Raw genomic sequence first — 23081 nt, forward strand, 5'->3', positions numbered from 1 at the left:
TCAAAGACGACATAGAACAGTACAGTGTACAGAACATATCAAACCTTGAGACACATAAGGAGGTCGGGAGGAGCAGGTGAGGCCACCACCTCTGAGCCGCTCGCACTTGCAGGTGAGATGGGCGTGACATGGGGAGGAACAGGGAGACTCAGGGCATCTGTCATTCCACCCAAGGAGTTGGTTATGTTGTGAGCTCTAATTAGATTTTTTAAAAAGTTGAGCCTGGCAAGAGTGCTTTGAGTCCTGTTGTTCGTGACTTGGGACCGTGGAGATGAACACAACTCAGAATTTCCATACACTTATATTTTAAAGGCTGCCTTTAGCTCTTAAAGCATTTTAGGGGTTTTCTGCACTTTTCGTGGTGTAGATTCAGATTCTGCAGGTGATGTTGGTAAAACCTGTAACTGTCAGTGACCCTGGCCATGTTAGGAAATTCCTGACAATTGTGATAATTCTGAGTGGTTTGGTTGTGTTTTGACAACAGCATTTTCAGCTGACTGGTCTGGTCTTTGACTGTTGGGCTTCTATGAGGGTTGGGGCAGACAATGAGAATAGGGTACTACCCGAATGTGAGTGCCTGGCTGTGGGTGAATGATTCTATAGACCTATTTGATAATCATTAACATCTATCATAAGTAATCTGACCAAAAAATGAAAGAAAAAAAAGAATAAACATTAAAAATTGCTTTAAATATATAGATTTGAAAAAGCACTGAGTTATCTATTTCATTTGTGGTTTGTTGGGCTTGAGAGTCAGGGCTGGGTCATATTTTGTGCTGCCAGCAGGAATGAGGAATTGAGAAATCAGGAACAAGTGTTCTTTCTGCCCTATAATAAAGGGCCTGACTTAGCAAAACAACAAAAATCCTACTTTTGCACCACCAAGAATCTTCCCGATTTGGGTGGGACCTGAAGAACGGCATAGGGGATATTTCATAAAGCTAAAAATGGGTCTTTGCTGAATTAAGATTTTTCTCTATCCTTGTCTTGGTCACTTGCATAAACAAAGTCAGAACCTGTATTTTACATTCAAATAGCACTCAGTCTTTCTTCCTGGGCACTCAACTCATTAAAAAAAACTTTTTTAGATAAAATCTCCAATGTTTGCTTCAAATTTTCTTATTTGACCCTTTCCTGTCCTTTGGGGCTTCAGTTTCCCCACCTGCAATAATACCTATTTTGAGCACTACACTATATGAAAAGGGTAGATGCCAAACCCTGGCCAGGGAGCTTTGTGAAATTCAGGGCAGCATAACTTACACTCAGTGTGCTGTTGATGTAATTGGGAAGACAAGATCTAAACAGGTCAGACGTTAAACACCAAGAAACATAAAGTGAAGTAACCACTCAGAACTGTAGAGATAGCACGTCACTGCCCAGACAACAGGGCTTTCACAATTCTGAGGTGGGCGAAGACCTTGTGTGTCTACTGGTGAAGTGCTGCCAATGCCTGGTGTTCCACTGTGAAATTCGAAACTCATTCATTCATTCGACAAATATTTATGGAGCTACTAGGATGTGTCAGGTGCTCTACAGCCTGCTGAGGATATAGAGGTGAGCAAACAGACCAGGAAGGGTCCTGCCATCGTGGAGATTCCAGTCTGGTGGGGACAGCCAGGCAGCGAACAAGTGAACTCACAAGTATTTAATTACAGATTGTGATGAGTGCTACAAGGGAAGGCTTACACCACGATGTGAGAGACAAGGAAAGGGGGGGACCATTTGATCTGGGGTGTCGGGAAGGCTTCCCTGAGGAAGTAGCATTTGAACTGAGATCTGAAGATTGGAGTTCACCCCCAAGTACTTGGTGAAGTAAGAACTCTGCCCAAATCTAGCAGCATCTTTTATTTCCACAGATAATTCGTTTAAAGGATAGGAATAAAAGCAGAAACGCAATTTATCATTGTTCTGCATTCTGAACATTAGGGAAGTCTGTTTATTAGGGAAGTCTTCCATGCATGCATAAACACACGCACCTTTTCTGCTTACACATTCCACCACAGCTCTCCCTTCCCACTTCATAGAGTATTATAAAAGAATGTGGAAAGATCATCCCAGAGCCCTAGCAGATTTGCCTGCGTTTCCCAGAAGCTCCTGGGGAGGCATTCAGGGAGGTGAAAGTTTTGATCACCAAAAGCTTTGTATGCCCTCTTCCCAAAAGTGGCCAGGACCTCCTAGAAGTCCACTGTGCTTGGGCTACTATCCTGGAGCCCTCATTTATCTAGGGTCATCGATAGTCCAAATCAGTCTTTGTGGGTGACAACACAAGTCTGCCGCAGCTATTCACCTTGCTGAATCTTATTTCCTAGAGCCACATCAGAAAAATTTTGAGGCAATCATCGTTTTTCAGGTCACACAGACATCATTGATTAGAGAGGCAGGATACTGGGACCACCTACGGAATTCGACTGCCTGGATTGGCATCCCAGCTTTGCCCCTGCCTATGTGCGTGACTGGGGACAGGTTACTTCTTTGCGTTAAGGTAAATCTGAGACATCCTTGCTTGAAACCCGTTGGGTCAGATGTGCTTTGGAATCCAGAATATTTCAGATTTTAGAAAGATAATACATTGCATGCACTCTACATTGCTTAGTACCACTAGCTGGGTCTGGGGCAACGTCCCCTGATCAAACACATCACTATTTCTTCAACAAAGCACACAGGTAGTGCAGACATACTGGAAGCAAGGGATTCTTCAGAGTCTCATAGGAGACTGGAGTCTAGATTCGGCTGCTAACTGACTTCTGAAAACGACTTGGTTTTTCAGAGTTGTCGTATCTCCCTTACAGGTGTGGTGTATGTTTTGGTGTATGATTCAATGAGATGTGTGTGAAGTGCTAAGCACGGAAGGCACCATGCAAGTGTGAGCTATTATTATAAAGTAAACTTGCTATTATCAAACCACTGTAGGCTGAGTATAAACTGAATCTGCAGTGTCATTTTCTTCTCCCAATAAATGGGCTGTGACTGTGTGCCAGGCACACTGCTAGGTGCTGTAAGAAAACAAACAGGAACGCGACAGGGTTCCTGCCTTGCATTACAGCCACAGCACCTGTGGCCGGGTACACTGCCAGCTTTTTGTCTTTCTTTTTGTTTTAGGTTGCTTTGCATTTCCCACTTTTTCCTTGGTGTTTCCATTCTGGATTATTTGAGTTAGGTTAGAATCAAAACAGTCCCCAGATATACTGTTGTGTCTTGTTATGTTGTCACCTGAACATTCCAAGGAGAGAGGACAGGAAATAAGGACACAAGTAACTAGAAATGTTTGTCCGATAGAAAGTTACAGTTGCTATAGTAAAGAGAGGAAGTCCAGTTGAGTTGAATGAGCACTTCGAGCGGGGCGGGATGGAGGGTAGTTGTCACTCGGGTACACTTCTGCTGAGCTCATTCTTTGTACCAGGCACCATACTGGGCCCTGGGATTGTAGAGATGAATAAGGCAGGCACTGTGCACCCTTTAAGTGATCTGGGGTTTGCTGATGGGCGCTGTTTCTGTGTGAACCTGGAGAAACGAGCCAACCTTTCTGAGCCTGTGTACTTAACCTTCAAACCAAAGGGCTGGAGTAGGTTATAGCTAAGGCCTCATTTTACCTTCAGAAGTGTGTGATCCTAAATTATTACTTAACAGAGCATGTATTGGTCAACCACTGTCCATCACTCGGGGATTCAAGTAAAGGATATGGCCTTTTGTTGCAAGGAGAGAAACTTGGGGTAGAGCTGAGAAAGGACTTATTGATAGTGATACAGTGTTGGAACATATCTTATTTGGGTTTATTATCTTCCCAAGCAGAGTTATTTCATTTTTCAAATAAGTACTAACTAGTGTCAGGCTCTGTTTTAGAAGATAAAGTCCTTCCCTCAAGGAGCTCACAGGTCAGTGGGGCAGAGAGATAATAAAAAGTGATAAAAAATGAATACATAATATAATTTCAGAGAAGTGCAAAGAAGAAAAGTAAAGACAGGAAAGATGAGAGTGCAGAGTTGGTGACGAGGTTGTTTTCAGCGTGGTCAAGGAAAACTTCTTGGAGGAGGTGATTTTAGAGTAGAGAGCTGAATCCAATCAGGGAGATTGCCAGGTGGAAAGGCTGAGAAAGGAAATTCCAGGTGGACCACCAGCACTAAGGCAGGGAGGTGAGAAAGAGCTGGCATGTTGGAGGAACAGCGGGAGGCTGGTGGTGTGCTCGGAGGAAGTGAGGGAACGGGAGAGCAGCAGGGTACGAAATAGAGAGAACCATGCAGGCTCCTAGAGGGAGTCTGGGAAGGATTTTGGATTGTACTCAAGTGTGAGGAGAAGATATTGGAGGGTTTTGAGAAGGGAAGTGACATGATTTGATTTAAAAAGAAAGAGGACTCTACTAGAATGGGGACCCAATACTCACTTATCAGGAATGAGTGTAGCCCTGGTGTAAGTTAGTTTAGTCCAGCCTCATATTACTGGATCTGGACTAGAGGAAATTTAACATCTCAACAGTTAAAATAACAGCATCTATTTTCATCTATATCCTTATCTTTTCTCAATTTATTTCTTTTACAAAAGGTCTCATATGAAGATGAATTGCTTTCTAGAGAGAAAATGTTGCCATTTTTGAGTTAATATATCTTTTATCTTCTTTTTTAGTACAATTTTTGAAAGATAGGCTATTTGATCCTCCCTCCCTTCCTTCCTTTCTTGTCTTCTTCCTTCTTCCCTTCCTTCTTTCCCTTTTTTAAACAAATACTTAATGTTCCCTAAGACACCTAGCTTCCCTTCATGCCAGTGTTCGTGAAACCCAGTCTTTTGCTTGGTGGTGGTGTTGTTTTTCTTTGTGCAAGGTTATTTTGGGAATATTGAATAATATTCACTCACAGATGGTAGAATTCAAACTTTCAGTTGTTTTCTTTGCGCTCACCTTGTTTGAGACATATGCTTACTTGTGATCTGCCGATTCTGTGTTGCAAAAGTGAAAGTATGTACTAACATATGTTAAAATTAAGCAGCAATTTAAACTGAGATAAAATGTCTTGAATTTGTCAGCCTCAAACCATATGTATTTTGTGGCAACCTATTTTCTTATTTATTTAAAGTCTGGCTATGACGCAAGCCCATAATGGCCCGTCTCTGCCTTGTGTGGAAGCGCTGTGTAACCCACTCTCAGTTATCTTGAGAAACATTTGTGTGCAGGCTGGGACTGCTATGGGAATAGCTTAATATGTGCCCACTTTCATGCTAAGGAAACCACAAGAGGGCAGCTTGTCCAGTGAAACTAGGGGTAAAAAGTGCTGTTCTTTAGACATAGGAACGAGGGTGAATTTTCAAAATGTTTCTTGCATAAGGGAGCTCTTTTATATTCCTAGCCAGCTTCGTCCCTTCAAAGTGATGACTTTTTTGAAAATTAAAAGTTTTAAGGCAAGTTTTTTCACACAAATCTATTTTTCCTTCTCTTTGGAATATCAATGTCCATTTTTGTGTAAATTCCCCTTCCTCTTCTTCCATCTCTTCTACCTTTATTCAATCTTTATTGAAGTATAATTTATATATAATAAAATTCACACATTTTAAGTGATATTTGGAACACATATAGCCATGAAACCACTGCCCCAATCAAGACAAAGAAATTTCCATCTCTCTAGAAAGTTCTCTTGTGCCTCTCTGCAGTCAGTCTTCCCTTGTAAGGCTCACATCCTCTTGAGTCTTTAATCTCTGAAAAATTTTTACCTTAGAGAAAGCATTTTATAAATTTAAAATCATGGTTATGTACAAGTATTAGGGCCTTTTCTAAGAGTCTGTGTGAGAGCTCTAGACAGATCAAGGAAATCAGAGGCAGCTCCTTTCCAGGACAATTGCTGTATGTAAGGTTTTACCCAGTCATTGTGGTTGTTGGTTTAATCTGGCTGCTATTCACTGAGAGGGAGGACAACTGTTAATTGCACAGTGATTAATTGTGCATCTGTTCTTTAAAGTTTATTTCTGCTTTAATAATGGCTAACATTTATTGCTCTTAAGTACTTACTTGTATTAATGAACTCAAGAAATCCTCCCTGTGATGGAAGTGCCATTATTATCCCTATTTACAGGTAAAGAAACAGAGGTACAGTCACATGTGGCTTTAATGGACAAAAAGAATGAGGAGAGTTAATTTCCTGATGTGAAATGTAAGATAAATTAAAAGGCTCTTAAGAAATGCATGTTCTCACTAATCAAAGTATCCAGCAAGGAAAACTAGTGCTTCTCTTTACGCACGTAATGTCCTTGGTCAGTGTCACCCAGGGCCATGGTTGAACGCCATTACAATTCCAGCTCTGCATTCCTGATCTTGACCACCAAGCATCCCTATGTCTGTTTCCCTGGTTCCTGCCTTCATCTTCTGATGGGGTCACCCTGCCTTTAGCCCCTTCTGAATTGTGGTCCGAGTGTTCTTTCTAACACGCAGTACTGGCAATGTCACCTTCATGATTAAAATTCTCCAGTGGTTCACTGTGCAATTAAATGTGAGCTCCTGGTTCCTTTCCTTGTTCAGCTGCATGCCCTGCTGCTCTCCTCTGCTCACCCTCTGTCCCACTGGTTGTCATTGTCCAAAGAAGCTATGCTTTCTCGTGTTCCTGCACTGAGGAACTGGCCGTTCCTTCCGTCTGGAAAATGACCTCTCCTCATCTGTCATCCCTGTCTGCCCGGCAAACTGCTGTTCATCCTTTAGGACTTGGCTCACCTCTTCGTGGATTAATCTTGACAGACTTTGGATTGTCTTTTTCCCACTTTCCATTGCCCCTTGAGTATTACAGCTGGTGTCACATTGTTTTAGAATGGTCTCATTCCACCTCTATACCTCCTGGAGGGCAGCAACTGTCTTTTCAGCTTGGTATTTGTAGCCTAGCTCAATACCTAGACTGCCTGTCGAGACCATTACATATCCTGAAGGCAGAGAAGACACCACTGCTGTGCCCGGTGTCTGGCACAGAGCCTGGTGTGTAGTAGGAGTTCAATTAATATTCGTTGAAAGCGTGAATAGTGGGTGTTGTGAAATGTCAAATTGCAATGGTTCAGCCCAGGGATTGCAAACTGAATGGTCACTGACATAATCAAGCCATGGACATATTTTGTATGGCCTCACGGTATTTTAAATTTTAATTTGATATACTTGTAAATAGAGCACACCCTATTACCACTGTTTACACCACTCCTATTCCTCATCTACTTCACTCATTTGTTGCCTGCCTGGTCCTGGGACATAAGGTTGAGAGGTGCAGAGAGTGGAGCAGTGTATTACTTTGCTAGGGCTGCTATAACAAAATACCACAGATTGGATGGCCTAAACAAGAGAAACTTATTTTCTCACAGTTCTGGAATTCTGGAGGCTGGAAGTCCAACATCAAAGTGTCAATGGATTTGGTTCCTTCTGAGGTCTCTCTCCCTGGCTTGGAGATGGCTACCTTCCCACTGTGTCCTTTCATGGTCATCCCTTGGTCTGTGTGTGAATGTGTCCTGATCTCCTCTTGTAAGACACCGATCATATGACCTCATAGTAATTACTCCTTTATAGGCCCTATGTCTAAATACAGTCACATTCTGACATACGGGAAGTCAGGGTTTCAATGAATTTGGGGGGACACTATTAATCTCATCACGTACAGGAACATGAGCTCTCAAGTACTGTGGTCTCTGCCTTGTGTCTGAGGCATGTTTCTATAACACACATGTTTCTATAAAGGGGAACTCAGGAACCATCGGAGCAGTTTGCTTACCAAGGCAGAATCTGGGCAGATATAACACGCACCTGCTCAAACACCTGATCTAACACCTGATCTACACTCTGATCACTTTGATCTTGGGACCATATTCATGTTTTTAAAACAACTGTCACTTAGTTAAAATGCCAGGTAGAACTTAGGTACTTTTCAGTTTGGAAATATATATCCTTTCATTCTGTAAAAACTGACATGCAGGCTGCAAACTTTCTTTGTCAGTGGATAGCAGAGGTAAAAGCCGGATAATGACATGGCACCACCTCCGTTTGCTGTAAGCAAACAGCCAGGTCCTTTATTACCCTTGAAACTGACACTCGTGACACAGGTTGGCCTCAGAGAAGCAAGTCAAATGCCAAGTTTCTGTGGGTCAAAGTTTCTTCAAGCACAGTATGTTAATCAAAAGCTCAACCTTAGTTAATTAGGCCATTGAGTTGGGAAGAACTTTGGAACAAATGATTATTGAGTTGGACCACAGGAGTTAGCAGAATTCAGTATTTTGTTTCCCAGGCATAGGTTGTGGACTCATGGTCTTTCTTGGAGGGGGCAGACTCTTGTGGGGTTTTAGTCATTTATGGTGGGGTAACATAATAAATTATGGGGGCATAATAAAATCTACTATTCAGAACCTACCTAAACAAGTGTATTTACTTAAAGACAAGCTGAGTAGTTATGGAATATTAGTTATATAGGGGCAGAAAAGCCAGCTGTAAAGGGCTTCCAAAGGTAAAGGAACATTTAAAATACTAACAGCTCACAATGCTTTAAACAATTTTGAATGTTTGGTAATTTACCCTAAAAGACCACACTTTATTGTGCCTCTGCAGAAAGAAATTTAAATAAATATAATCATTATAGCTGCCTTTCATTGAGTGTATTCTTTCATATGGGGCCCTAAGGGCTTCTTATCTTTTCTCTTATTTATTAGCCCAATGTCCTTAACAGGTGGATTACATTATGCCCATATTAATGAGTAAAAAACTCAGAGAGGTTGAGTAAAATGCCCAAGATCACCCAGCTGGTAAACAGTAGAGCTGAGTTTTGAGCACCTGGGCAAACCTATGAGCTTCCTTTCCCTGCTAACACCACCTCTTTATATATTTCCCTCTTCTCTCCTTGTCAGAGTAAGGTTTCCTTCCTCGAATGTCCTTTAGCTAGCACGAACCTGAATCGCCTTGCGGAATTGGCAAGTATGCGACCTATTTTCTGCATGTATGTGGGCCAGTGGAAATTTCCTATACTGTCCGGTTATGTAGCTTTCCTTGTAATCTACACACATGCGGAGGTGTGTGATTTTAATAAAACACATTTCTTCTTCCAACCCACCCTCCTTTATTACAGTTAGTGGTCATTTACTGCATACTCCTCACTAGCAGTCTCTGGTTCAACAGTGTTATGTTTTCCATTTCACAGTTCATGTCACAGAGGCATTAGAAGGATACCTTGCATCAGGTCACCCAGCAGAGAGCATCATCCATTCCTGGGCTCACCGAGGAGGTTTGGTAAGTCAGGCTGCCTCCATCTTCACCATGGCTCAAATGAACATAATGTAGGAGTGGAGAAAAGTAGGTGAACATTACATAGTGATGCCCAAATGCTAATCCCCACTTTTTTTTTTTTTTTTAAACACATATTGTTTTGCTTCTGGGTGTTTGCTTAATTTACTAGACCACCCTGTGCTATATGTTTATAAGCACAAATATCCCCAAAGGACTCCCATAGTCACAAAGAATTATATATATATATGGGGAAATACATATTTTTTTTCTGGGTTTAGATCTTTTTTTTTACATGAGTTTCAGATGTACAAAACAACATAATGATTAGACATTTATATACCCTTCACAGTGATAACCCCCGCTCCCAGTCTACTCAACAGAGCTATATTTTAATGACTTTGCTAAAACTCTTTTTAATACTGCGTTTTTCCTATGGTGTTTACTGCATTTCCTCAACTCTAGAATGCATTTCCCCTGCTCCCCCACTTGACCCCCCCAGCCACATTTAACATGTCTGAAATTCGAATGCATCTGTGGAGACTTAGATTTCGTGAAATATACCATTCCTCTGATAATCCCCAAATGACCAACATTAAGTGTTTTCTATCTCCTAGTTTTCAAGAGTAGAAGTGGGTTTTTTTGTTTGTTTGTTTGTTTTTAAGGTAGGGAATGAATATTTTTCTCTTAAAGAACAAATCAATAAGAATTCTGTATTTACCAAAGAAAGAATTTAGGATTCTAATACTGAAAGAAGACTAATTTTTTTGGTGACTTCAAATGATGATTCTGAGATTAGTAGCCCTGGGGCCTCCTGAGCAGGGGTCCTGGCACTCAGATCATGAAGCAGCCTCCCGGGCAACTGATCGCAGAATCAGACACTTATCCAAAGCCGGTTCCCCCTCAGCAGTTAACACTGTAAGACTTGCAACTAGAATACTCTGCTATGCCCTCAGAATGATTCGTCAGCATCCATTTATCTCTGAATGAGTTCAAATCCACATTCATGTTCCACGTGTAGGAAAAGACCATCTTTATAGAATTAATGCCACCGAATGGGCTGGATTCCTCAAGCCACACGGGCCTGGTTTTTATAGGCTTGAAGATAGGCAGAACTTACCTGTTCTTGGGCCCCATGGGATAGTACACTAATCGTGAAATCAGTGGGGATATAGTTAAAAAACATTTTCTGAGCATCTGCTATGTGCTAGGCTCTGTGCTAGGTACTGAGTAATTAAGATATGAAATCAGAAAGGATTGAATTTCTGCCGCTAGAAAGCTGGTATAGTAGGCAGACATTACATTATAAAAGAGGAATGAGTGGATTAAACAAGTGTAAGAAGTTAAGGGAGTTTAAAATTGGAGGCACTAACCTCATCATTAGGGAGGGGAGACTATCAGGGAAGGTTTCTTGGAATTTAAATGGTGTTTTAACTGAGATTTAAAGAAGAAATGGTTTTCTAGGCAGCGGGATATTGGGGGCAGGTGGTAGTGACTGTACCAATTGAGAAACTGCCTTTGTAAGAATCTCAACAGGTGAGAGTGTCAGGTTCAAAGAATAAGTATGAACCTAATGGAGGAAGGGGTAGGAGGAGAGTGGCTTCTTATGAACAAATGTCTTTTATAAGGACTTAGTCAAATTTCGGGAACAATCTTAGAGATTGATTTCAAACTGATGATCAGAGTTTTTATTTTTGTGGTTCAGACATAAATTCTTCCTTCTCTTTCAGTGTTATATCCCAGGGCTGGATCCCAGGTCCTGTTTTCCTGCCAGTCCTTTGAATTCTCTCCAAATCTATGTTCTTAATTTCCCTCACCTACTTCCCACAGAGGTGATCAGCTTCTAGTGAGAGATTGTTTTCATCAGCAAATATGTTCTTTTCTTTTTCTCTGCTTTCTTAGTGGCATCAGGGGAGAGTCATCATTGGCCTGATTCCCCCCACCCAAAGGCCAGATTTTAAAAAAATAGATAGTTTAAATAAAACACACAGAAGCCAGCTATGTAACCTGGCTTCCACTTTTGGATCATTATGAGAGTCTCAGGCTTCACATTTTAGGGTTCTCTGTTGAGATTTTCTATCAAGAGTATTGCTGAGCTAAGGCACTTTGATTGTAACTAAACTGACAGATTCAGAAATTCACACAAACACACATACACACGAAACCCCAATTCCGTTGAATTGGCCATCTCCAGCTTGCTGGTTTCTCAATCATGAGTGAATTTGATGTGGTTATTTTTTGAGAGGTCTCTTGAGTATAGGGGCTATCAGAGCTAGATAGATCTTTTTAACAGGCCTAAAAAAATTTGTTTTGGAGATATTGCCCTCAGTCTGAGATAAGATTGGTCTGTTTTCCCCATATGGAAGGAAAGGGAATCACTGGCTATGATTGATAGAAAGAAATCTGAACTTTAAGTATGAACTTTTGGTGACCTCTTTGGCCAGTCCTTTTAAAAAGTTAACGTCTAGATCATTATGTAATTTTTCTCATGGCACATGACGTCTGTGCTCCTCCATCAAGATAAAAACATCAGAAGTCAGGTGGTGGAGATGCGTAGGAAAGGCAAAGGGGATAAGAAAACCATGGAGTTCCTGATGGAAACTTGAAATAAAATAGTAAAACATTTTGAGTGCTGACCTTTTCCTACTCATCATAGCCTAGATGTCCATTCCAAGTAAGTTAATTAAGAAGTGGATGTTGTTTTACCTACCAGTTGAAAATGCAAGTTGCTTTTGAAAAGGAAAAAGTAATAGGCTACTTAAAACATTGTTTTCTATGGTAAAAAGGCTCTTCACATTCCTGAATTGTAGTTGCCATTTAGTGAAGTCACAGATCTCTTAGAAACAAATTTCCCCCAAATCCCTAAAATTTACCCAAAGGTACACCTTTTAGAAAATGACCTTCCCATCTTTTTTTCTTTCCAGGAAGGCAGACTGTAACTCAAATAGGTCTTAAGGTAAGATTTTTACAGTTGCATGACTCCTATGGTCCACATGAAGGAAACTTCCTGAGGAACAAACACACAAAGGTCAAGCAAGTGAGATGAAATAGATTCTCTTTTGTTTAGTCAGCCACTAATAGGGACCTGTCACAAAATGGCACCAGAATGCTGAAGGCAATCCCCAAAGGCAGGGTTATTTTTTTTTTTTCATACAAAGGCAGGTTTTAAACGTGGCTTTTCTGCTTTTTCACCTGAATGTAGAAGAGATGTTTTTCCATCACATATTACTTCTTATTATTTATTTGGTACCACATAACTTATTACTAAAGGCCCATATTTTAATTTGACTCAAATAAACCTACAAAGAACCCTCATATAAAAGATAACTGGGGCAGGTACATAAGGATACAACAATGATTCAGACATGCTCTTTGCCCCAGAAGAATTTAGGAATGAAAGTTTAAGCATTTAGTTCAGAAGAAATACTAACAATAAAACAGGAGTGAATTAGAGAAAAGTAACATCATAACTCAAATATTCAATGGGACTTTAAAAAATGCAGAAGTTAATGGATCTCTTTTGTCATCTGTATCCAGATTTACCAGAGAGTAAACTCATCACCCTCTTGTCTGGAGCTCTTGCTTTTTTCTGATCTCTGATCCAGTTCGACAAAAGTGCTACTTCAGATATGGGGCCTGGTGGTATTGAGAACTTGTGCACAAGTAACCCTGAAGTCGTTTGTAGTTTACAATGATCCATGTATAATTACCACTGTGACATAAGCTGAAGAACTTTCCAAAAAGACTTGGAGTCAGAGTAATTCGGCCCACCCCATGCTTAGCCCGTTGTGGCTACAGTCAACCAGTGACTTTGTAACAAGTCATTCCTGTGTCTAAGATGATCCCGAGGTGGTTTTCCGGACCCACGTGAATATACGCTTGGGAAAACTGGTTTTCATAGGGAATAACAGGTTTTCGCAGGGAGTTTGTGGCTAATCCCTTTGTTTCCTTTTTAAAATTATTTCATTCACATGGTCAAAAGTTTCATAGAGCTAGTGGTTCCTTTGGCAACCTGCTCCTCGATGACTTGCTATTTGCAAAACAAGCTAATCCGTTTTCAAAACTGAAAAAGTAGAGCCATGGATGTGAGCCGTGACTCCACCAATAACGTTATGTCTGACAAGTAGATGTTTGCCTACAAAAGGAAGACTGTCTTCCTAAAAGGAAGAGGTTTGTTCCCGCTGTGGATAAGGAAAAAGAAAGCTATGGGCATCAACAAAATGTGTGTGTCTTTTGGCAGACAATAGCTCAGTGATAGCATCACTCTTTGTAGAAGGGTATTTGGTGCTGTGGAAAGCAAGGAGAATGCTTCAAGGTTATGAGACTCAAATCTGTGGCTAATGTCAGCATTGAACCTTTAGGCAAATTTCATGGGCAACACTCAAATGTCAGCCCTGAGGTTTCCAAGAACAAGGTCTTCCAACCAGTCATCAGATATGCATCAAAGTTATGCTGAGTTGGGGCCTCATCCAAGGCCGTGCGTTGGTTCAAACAGGTTGCCCACGTGTCAGCAGTTGCTGCAACAAGGGCAGACAGGAGTAGAATGTCTGACATTCCCTTCAGCCGTACTCAAGGGTATCTGTGCTGCCAAGACATAACAGTAACATGGGGCAGCCGGACTGATGGCTCAGTTGGTTAGAGTGAGAGCTCTCAACAACAAAGTTGCCAGTTCAATTCCCACATGGGATGGTGGGCTGTGCCCCCTGCAACTAAAGATTGACAATGACAACCAGACTTGGAGCTGAGCTGTGCCCTTCACAACTAGAATGAAGGACGACTTGGAGCTGATGGGCCCTGGAGAAAGATTTTTCCCAAATATGCCACCCCCCCAAAAAAAAAGTTTAGAAAAGAAAAGAAATAACAGTAGCAGAACAACCATACTGCTTCCATCAAGAATGACAAACATTCTGTGTTTGCGAAATAAGTGAGGTCTTTCTGAAACTAAGAGCAAGGTTAGCAAAATACAAGGGACATCTTAAGGAATGAATGGAGTGTTTATTGAGGACTCAGATTGGAGTGAAAGGGGGCTGAACACGGACCAGGCTCTTAAATCTAAGTATGTCAGGACCTGCTGATTTTGTTCATCTCCATTTGTGCAGTCAGTCACCAAGTGATTCTTAAAATCGTAAAATGTTGAAGTTAGATCACCTAAAGGTGATGATGAAAATAAATGATTACATTTATTGTTTTCTTTCTATGTGCCAGACCAAAAAAAGTCTTTTATTTGCATTATCTTTTTCACTTGTATGGCCTTATTTAACTCCTCCAATAATCCCATAAAAAAGGTGTTTAGGCAAATAAGGAAACTGAGGCATGAAAGAGAACGTGTAACTAGCGTCAGGTCACACAGTTAGTGCATGGCAAAGCTGGCACACATACCTACATCAGTCTGAGGCCAGAGTCTACACTTTTTAACTACTAGCTGCTAGAGAACACAAATTATGTTCTCCAAGTCCCCAGGAGTTCTCTAATGCACGGTTCAGTGAAAATGACCAAGGGATGCATTGAAAATAACACAGCCTGCCCTCTGAAGTAGAAACCATGTATAGTTTAATATGCCAATTATAAAATGTCGCGGTGAGTTCTGGCTTGCCCTCCAGTTTCCCCTCACTAAAGAACTGGCTGCACCTCTTAACAAGGGAGGCTGACAGCACAGTCGGTCACATCCGGATCCCACACTGCATCTCCAACTACTCTTGCTCTGGGACATTGGCTTGTGTTTCAGGTTTCAGTCATTTTGAGAACTTAAAAAAAAAAATACCAATGCACGGACCCCATCCACTGAGATTCTGGTTTAATTGGTCTGAGGAATAGCCCAATCATCAGTACTTTTTGAAAACTCTGTAACGGAACCTCCTGTATGTCCCGTGTGGACGACTGCTGCTTTACACTTTTGCTTATTAATTTGGTGACGGACTATGTATTGCTTTTTTTTTTTTTTTTTGGAAGAGCATAATTTGTATTCTCTAGCAGCTATTTGTGTTTTTGTTTTTTTATGGTCTGAGAGGATGGATTGGGCCTTAAGAATCTTTGGCTCTTTGGAAGACGCTGTCACTACTAGGTGCAGCGTCTTATCTGAGAATGGATTCCCTGTTTATACCACCCATTACATATCCTGGGAACTACATCTACACATCTCCCTACAACACTGCTCAGACTATATGATTGAATTACTTTATACCTAAAATCCTGTAGATTGTAGCAGGCTGTATGCTGTTGCTACAGCTTGAAGATCAAGGGCATATTTTTGTCTTACGACAACCCCTGCTATGTATGTATATGGGCTGTTCACTTAAAATACACACGGACATACATATACACATGACTTAGTTTCACTTTAGGTCTGGGGGGCTTGCAGAATGTCTCAAAAATATCATCTGACCCTTAATTAGACAGCGTTAGGAAGAGGTTAAGAGGTTGATCTAGACCAGTACCTTGACTCTAAAAAGAGGAAACCAAGTCTTGGGGCTGAGAGGAGACCCACTGGAGTAGGCAGAACTAGAACTCGGGTCCCTTGACGCTCATGGTCTTGCTTCTCGGCCCTGCTGCCTTACTTAAACATGTCTTTTTCAGCTTCTCCTCTTATTCACACCACCACCTTCCTGTCCTAGTCCTAACTTGATTCCTGAATTATTTCAATAGCCAAGGAAAGAGGGAAAAAATACCTGGAAGAAACCACATCAAAATGCCAACAGTGGTTGAGTTTGAATGGTAGAGGTCTAGTTTTAATTTTCGCTTTATATTTGCTTTTCTGTGATTTATACATATTATTTAAAAAGTATTACTTTCCTAAAGGAAAACCGAAAACCATTCGTGGAATAGCCTTCCTCCTGGTCTCTGAATGTATAAGTCCATTATGCAGGCCATTCTGTGGCTCCTATCAGATTTGCCTTCCTAAAACATGTTTTTCTTTAGTTCTTTTTCTGCTTAAATCTTCAGGGGCTCTTATTGCTCTTGAGAGAAGTCCAAACTCCTGGAATCCAAAGGTCTCCTTAATCTAGACCCACCCTCCTGCCTGCCCCTTTATCTCCACCACACCCATCACAATCCTCCCTGCCTGCCTGCCAGCATCCTCCCTTCACAGAACCTGGAGAACTCGATCCAGTTCCTTTGCTCATGCTGTTCTCTACGTGCAGAGCCCCACACTCTGTCCTTTCCTCTTTACTTGTGCAAATGTTATCTTTTTGGGTTTAGCTCAAGTACTTCCTCCTCCAGTTCACTTTTGTCACCTTTTATCTGTATCCAGGATGGCAAATAGGTTTCGTGTTATATATCAGGTCCAGGCAATTGAAAATATGTTGCATGGAGACTCCTGAGAGCCCATATGTGCTCAGAGGAAAGAGTTCTGTGGTCAGTACTGGTTTCTGCGGCAGGCACAAAAGGGAGAAATGGCAAAATGTTACATATTTTCCATTCAGTCCCATAACCGTTATTTCAGACCTGTGATGTCCAATATGGCAGCCACATGTGGCTATTTGAATTTAGATTAATTAAAATTAAATACAGTTAAAATTTCACTTCTTAGTTGCACTACCCACATTTCAAGAGCTCAGTAACCGCATGTGACTAGTGGCCACCATATTGAACAGCAAAGATAGAGAATGTTTCTGTCATTACAGAAATTTTTTTAGCCCTGTTTTAGCCAAATAGTTACATAACAATGCCAGGTAGAATGTATTTGTTTTGTGTGTGTGCCTTGTTTTCTCAGTGGCACCAAAAGCTTTTTATGGGCAAGAATCCTCTCTGACACTTCTTTTGTATTCCTAGAGCACCTAGCCAGTGCTGGGCACGTTGGAAATAATTTTGAAATTTTTTTTTTATTTTAAGTGTGTTTTTCCAGGACTCATCAGCTCCAAGTCAAGTAGTTGTTTTCAGGCTAGTTGTGGAGGGCGCAGCTCACAGTGGCCCATGTGGGGATTAAACCAGCAACCTTGTTGTTAAAAGCACGACACTCTAACCAACTAAGCTAACCAGCCGTCCCAGGCAATACTTTATAAGTATTTGCTCAATTGAATTTTTGTTACTAATTTGGCAATGTTCTATTAAGTAGAGTAGTAGAAAGAGAACTAATTTGGAAATGAAGAAACCAAGTTTCTAGCTCCAGCTCTTCTTCTGCCAATTAATATGTGACTTGGCATATCTCATTTAATCGAAGTAGGTCATAGTTTCCTCAAGTAGAAACAGTTATAAACTAGGCTATATCAGAGGACGTTTTCCAGACTTGAAATTTTGTGATACATATGGAATGTTTTCTTTTAAACAAAAATGTACACACATGTAAACACACACTCAGAATAAAAACTAGCAGGTTAAAAATATTCTAGCTTATTTTAAATCTCATTTATCTAATTTCCCAAATATATGACTATTATTTGAGGGTTTCATTCTCTGCCAGATCTACAGCTAAATTCTTTGAAGAGGATTGTGGCAAAGGTGGTATGACTCCATAAGTAGAGAATGTCAGACTTGAGGAAGTGTGATGGAAAATTAGGTTGCCTTTGTCAGTGAGAAGGTGATGTAACACCGAATGTTTTGACACTATATTCAACCAAACTGTATGCAGAAGTCACCAGTCGATACTGCCCACTTCTTGCCATTGCTCTAAGTGAGGGATCAGCAAAGTATGGCCCACTCCGCTGTCTGTTTTTGTATGTTTTATATGTAGCTAAGAATGGTGTTTACATTCTTAAGGATTGTACAAAAAGGAAAAAGAAGGAACGATATGTAGCAGAAACTATATGGCCTGCAAAGCCTAAAATACTATTTGGCTCTATGCTAATGACTAGTGACCTTCATGTACAGGTCTAACCACTTTTCAAGGACAATTGCTTTATGAAATGTCGTCAGTGCCTGTGGCTCAAACATAGTGAAGTAAAACTGCATGTTACTATGCCTTAGAGAAGGCTGAAGACAGGGAAACGCAGAGGCCTGGTGGGGAATAGGAGGGTAACTTGGCTCCATCACTTTTATATCTGAAGTAGGTAGGGCCCTTGACTCTGTTTTAATGGTGGAAAGTGAGTCCTCGGATCCAGAGTCTGTGTGTTCTGGTCTTGACTTTGGAAATTTGATGAGTAAGCATTCACAAGAATAAATTCTGACGGCCCCTTGAAGGTCGAGAGCTGTAAGAATCCTTGGCCTCCTAAGTTTATCTAAGGAGGGAGCCCAGACTTGCATTTCACTTGATTCTTCCTTTCCTTTTTCCTCCTGCAGACACTCCTGTTCAGCACTTGAGGGATCTTGATTGAGTGGGCAGATAAAGAGGCTGAACTGGAGAGGCAGACCCCATCCATTAGGGCAGGGCTGGGCCAGGGTCTGAACTGAGACGGTAGCCCTGCCAGGTGGGCCTAAGGTGAACTGCTAAGTTGACAGTTTTAAAAGTAAAGAATGACTCTTTTCCTTTTCCTTTGAATGCTCCATAACCATGTGTCTGGGCCTTTGGGTTTCCCCAAAACCCCTTTTTACCTAGGCCTCCTCTCTAGTCTCTCACCATGTCTTAGTTTCTAAAATGCACCTCTTCCATAATTAATACTTCAGGTGGCATCTTTTCTTCTCTGATCTACCCTTTTTTCTCCTCCCCTTGTCCCATTCTCTTTTCTAGGCTATTTTTCAAAGTTTGCAAAGATTTTTTGCAACTCTCTTTTTTTCATCACCCTTTGCTTCTGTATAGACAACTGCCCTTAGTATAATCCAGGGTGCCTCGTTTAATAAAAATCCAAATTTACAAAACAATACTGTTGTCATGCTCAGAGAAGCATCCATTAGGAAAGTCGGCTCCAAGTCAAAAGGCCAGTTTTGGCTAGAATTCTTTGGCCCACTGACAACATTGGTTTTCACCATTGTTTTGATAGCAGAACACACAGCTGTGAGACAGAGAGAAGACAAGTAATAGAAATTGATTTAGTAAAATTTGAGCTGCAAATATGCAGGAAAACCTGTCACCTTTGGGAATCTCCATTATTCAGAGTTCAGTGTAAGCCTAATAGTTACAAGGATTTTGGTGTCTGAGCAGGTGTGTTCCGGTCTTGCCCTCTACCCATAATTAGCTTCGCTAGACTTCTTTAAGTTTCTGCTTCCTCATTTGTAAAATAGGGATGATGGTAGTATTTACCACATAGGATTTGGAGATGACTGAAGAGGTAATATATGTAAGGAATTTAGTACTGAGTCTGGTACAATGTGGGTGCTTAATAAATATTGTAATTAGTACTTCAGCACGTGGGGTATGGTCTAGTGCAATGCTTCTCAGACGTTTTGGGCTCAGCACATCTTATCAGGAAAATAAAATAAAGGATGTTCAATTAGACATAAACGTCAGAGAAGCAGTAAATAATTTTTTTAGTATAAGTATGCCCCAAATATTGTATGGATACTTACACTAAAATATCATTTGTTGTCTATCTGAAATTCAAATTTAACTGGGTGCCTTGCATTTTTCTTTGCTAAATCTGGCAACCCTGTCTTCACATTCTTAAAACTTATTGAGGAACCCGGAGTGCTCTCATTTATGTAGGTTGTATGTGTTGCTATTTACCACATTAGACATTCAAACTAAAAAATTAAAAATATTTATTAATTCCTTCAAAAATAACAATGGTAAAATCTTATGTTAAAATAAATAATATCTTTATGAGGGGAAAAATTGTATTTCCAAACAAAGTAGATGGTGAGAAGAGTGCATCATTTATATTTTGCAATTTTTTTCCAAATTTCTTCAATGACTGGCTTGCTAAAAGTCAGCATTTTTTTATTTGCTTTGCCTTCAATCTGTTGAGAGATGCTATTTTCATCAACGTATATAAAGAAAATTTAGCTTCAGAAAGGCATATAGTTGTAGAAGGGAAGAGTATTTAAAGTAGCCTTTTCAGATAATTTTGAACATTCTTCTTTGCTACGAAAATCAAACTCTACATGAGATAGCTTCTTAAAGGTTATTTACACTGTGGAATCTGAAACCATAGCAATGAACTTTCCGTACTCTATTACATTAAAATCCACTGGTTTATCTTGTACTTTGAATGGATCTTTTACCCATGCATGATTCTGTAACATAATGAATTGGTCATTTGGAAAATATTGGTTTACCGAGTTGTGCTGATCTTCTAAATACTGACACATTTCATTATACAATATTTTAAAATCACATTTGTTAATATTACAACTAATTTCATCAGAAAAGACTTTAATCATTAGCAGGCTGTCAAGCTCATGGTGGTGAGTGCAAGTTCTCCACAATTTTAACTTTTGCTCGAAAGCTTGAATTTTATCATTGGAAACAGATACTATCAGTTGTGTTCTTTGATGTGACCGGCACACTTCATTCATTTTTCTAGAAAATGTCTGCCAGACACACAAGTCTGAATCACCATAGTTTGTCTGTCATTCAAGTAAAAATGGTGTTCTGTGATAAAAGCACCTGTAGTTCACTCTGTAGCTCAAACAATCACACAAATGATTTTCCTTGAGATTATCGTCATAAATTTTGGTATGCAGCAAGACTGATTTATGCATACTTCCCATTTCACCACACAGAATATTAAAAAGATATATATTCAAGAGTCAAGATATACGAAAATTAATGTTTTCCTGCTTCCTCAACTACATTCTTAAGGAAAACTGGCTCTGAAAAACATAAAAGAAAACCTTTGAGTGTCTGGTGATGAAAAATGCTATGATTACTGGTACAGTTGTGTGCTGAGGTGTCAGCGGTTGACCCACTATTGCCTTTTCATCATTAGTGCAAATGTCAGTGCAGTGAAAAGGGCAAAAACATTAGAATTATTATTCTAATATAGTAGTTATGGCCTTGCAGACCTCTGAGAGAGTCTTAGGGTCCCCCAGGGGGTCCCTGGACCTCACTTCGAGAACTGCTGGTCTAGTGGATGATGTCCCAGTGACAGATTGGACAGTGTAGACTGGTCATGTGTTCCCGTCTCCTGTTCCAGCCTCTCCTTTCTTGGGCAATTGGGAAAAACATCAAGGGTTGCTGGGACCTTGCTTAGGGTCTGGGTTTAGGCTGGAGTGGGTGATGAGCGGTTTCTGAGGCCACACACGTAAGGCTCTCTGGAGCTCCCTCCAGAGAACTGAAGGGACTTGAGTGATTCAGGGGAGTGCCGAGGCCTTTGGCAGATTCTGAGAGACTTAGCAGCTCCAAATAAAATCTTCACCTCCTGCTGCTTCCTCCTCTCCTATCTCCTAGTGTCCAAGGGAGATCAAAACCTCTTTCAGAATCTGGAACCATCCTGCAGGTCAGATTTATGCTAGACTTAAGGCTATCCAAGCTAGAAGTAGGTCCCTACAACTGACAGAAACTCTGAATAGGCCCAGGGTAGCAAAGCAGCACTCTCCATGGGCTGGTTATTCTGCCCAGTCAGAGCTCTGGAACTGAAAGTCCCAGGGGTATACTTGTACACTGCCATACGCAAAACAATAGAGCAAAAATTCAAATTAGAATCATATGAGTAGATGTGGGAAAATGCTATTACAAAACATTTATATTGTGTAGGAGGCACAGTTCTTTCTCGGGGCCGTAGGATTTAGTCTCTGAGCAGCATGAGATATCCTATTTAAATACACCAGCACACCAAGTGCTGTACGTAACACAGGGAATTTTAACACCGCCTACAGTGTTTAAAGCCAAACATCAGATTTATAACCAGATTTATAGAAGAAATGAACATAGAGGCTTCCCTGAAATGGGGAAATCCGTACCACCTATTTTGTTGATAGACTGTAAAGTAAATGGGACAGATTATTTTGGGGGCAAGAAGAAAAGGTGGAGGAAAGGTGGCAGGGAGGCCAAGGAAAAGGAGTCGAGTAGAAGAACAGGGCCAAACAGGTTCTGAGCACAGAGCGGCAGAGAACACGTAGGTGGCTCTTGATTTGGGCAACTGGTCCCTAGAGCGAACATGCTGCAGCGTGCTTGGGGCAGGCAGGGGAGCGCCGCTCGGGCAAAGGGCAAGGGCTCCGATTGGGACCGGTGCTGCTATCAGCCAGGCAGCCATGGGCAGCCTCTCTGAACCTATTTCCTTCTCAGCCAGATGAAATGAGATGCCACATGTCCAGTACCTGGTCATTGTTGACGTTTAATAAATGATGTTCCTTTCATGGTATGACATGAAAGTTGGCTTCTTTGCTGTCTTGTCTTTATAACCCGCTTTTCTCATTCTCTTCAATAAAAACAAACCAAAGCAAAGCAACTACATCAAAACGTAAGGTCTCAAGCCTCCACGTATAGCTGGAGTGTCCTCCATCGAGGCACTGCTTTAGATTATACTACTATGTCTTCACATTTTGGGGTGGGGGGCAAAATTCAAATATGTTCCTTCACCATAAGCCCTGGGCTCCATGCTAAGGGGTATAACAAGTGGGTGCTCTGGTGGCCTAGACAGCAGTTGACGTTGAATGACACACAAATATGTGACCCAAGGGAGGCGCTAATAAGGAAAGACTCCTAGGAAGTGATCATTGTCCCCAGTCATGCAGGTTTGTCACTTTGGAAATGTGTTCCTATTAGGTTTGCCTAAAGAAAGGCACACAAGGACAGCAGTAGCCCGGAGGTAAGTTATAGGGGTCAAGTGAGATAGACCCTAAAAGCAGGGTAAGAGGTGGACCAGCCCAGAGGGAGGAAGGAAGATGAGAAGAGCCATCCGAGAGGAAAAGATGCCACAATTGGGGAGAGTCAATTAGACCAGGTGGGCACTGTAGGGCCCTGAAAAAGACATGCATTTGAGGGAGTGGCTCAGTGTTTGAGTGGTAGCGGGATCCTGGCCTGTCAGGAAAGCTGAGCTTCAGTCCCAGACTCGTCAGCATCACCAGTGACCTTGGGCCAGTTGTCGAGTCTTTCTGGGTCTCAGGTCTCACTTTGGTG

At 41.1% G+C, this 23081-nt stretch overlaps 1 long non-coding RNA gene across 1 annotated transcript in view; it reads left to right on the forward strand.

The window, feature by feature from the left end:
• Positions 1 to 23081, forward strand: part of LOC117022269 (uncharacterized) — a 110921-nt gene that overhangs the window by 48762 nt on the left and 39078 nt on the right. Inside the window, exon 2 of the long non-coding RNA XR_004423016.1 lies at positions 9132 to 9220. This is a non-coding gene — a long non-coding RNA (uncharacterized LOC117022269). The remainder of the gene's footprint in view (positions 1 to 9131; positions 9221 to 23081) is intronic.

Source organism: Rhinolophus ferrumequinum, chromosome 5 (genome assembly GCF_004115265.2).
Source record: "Rhinolophus ferrumequinum isolate MPI-CBG mRhiFer1 chromosome 5, mRhiFer1_v1.p, whole genome shotgun sequence".
Lineage (NCBI taxonomy): Eukaryota > Metazoa > Chordata > Mammalia > Chiroptera > Rhinolophidae > Rhinolophus > Rhinolophus ferrumequinum.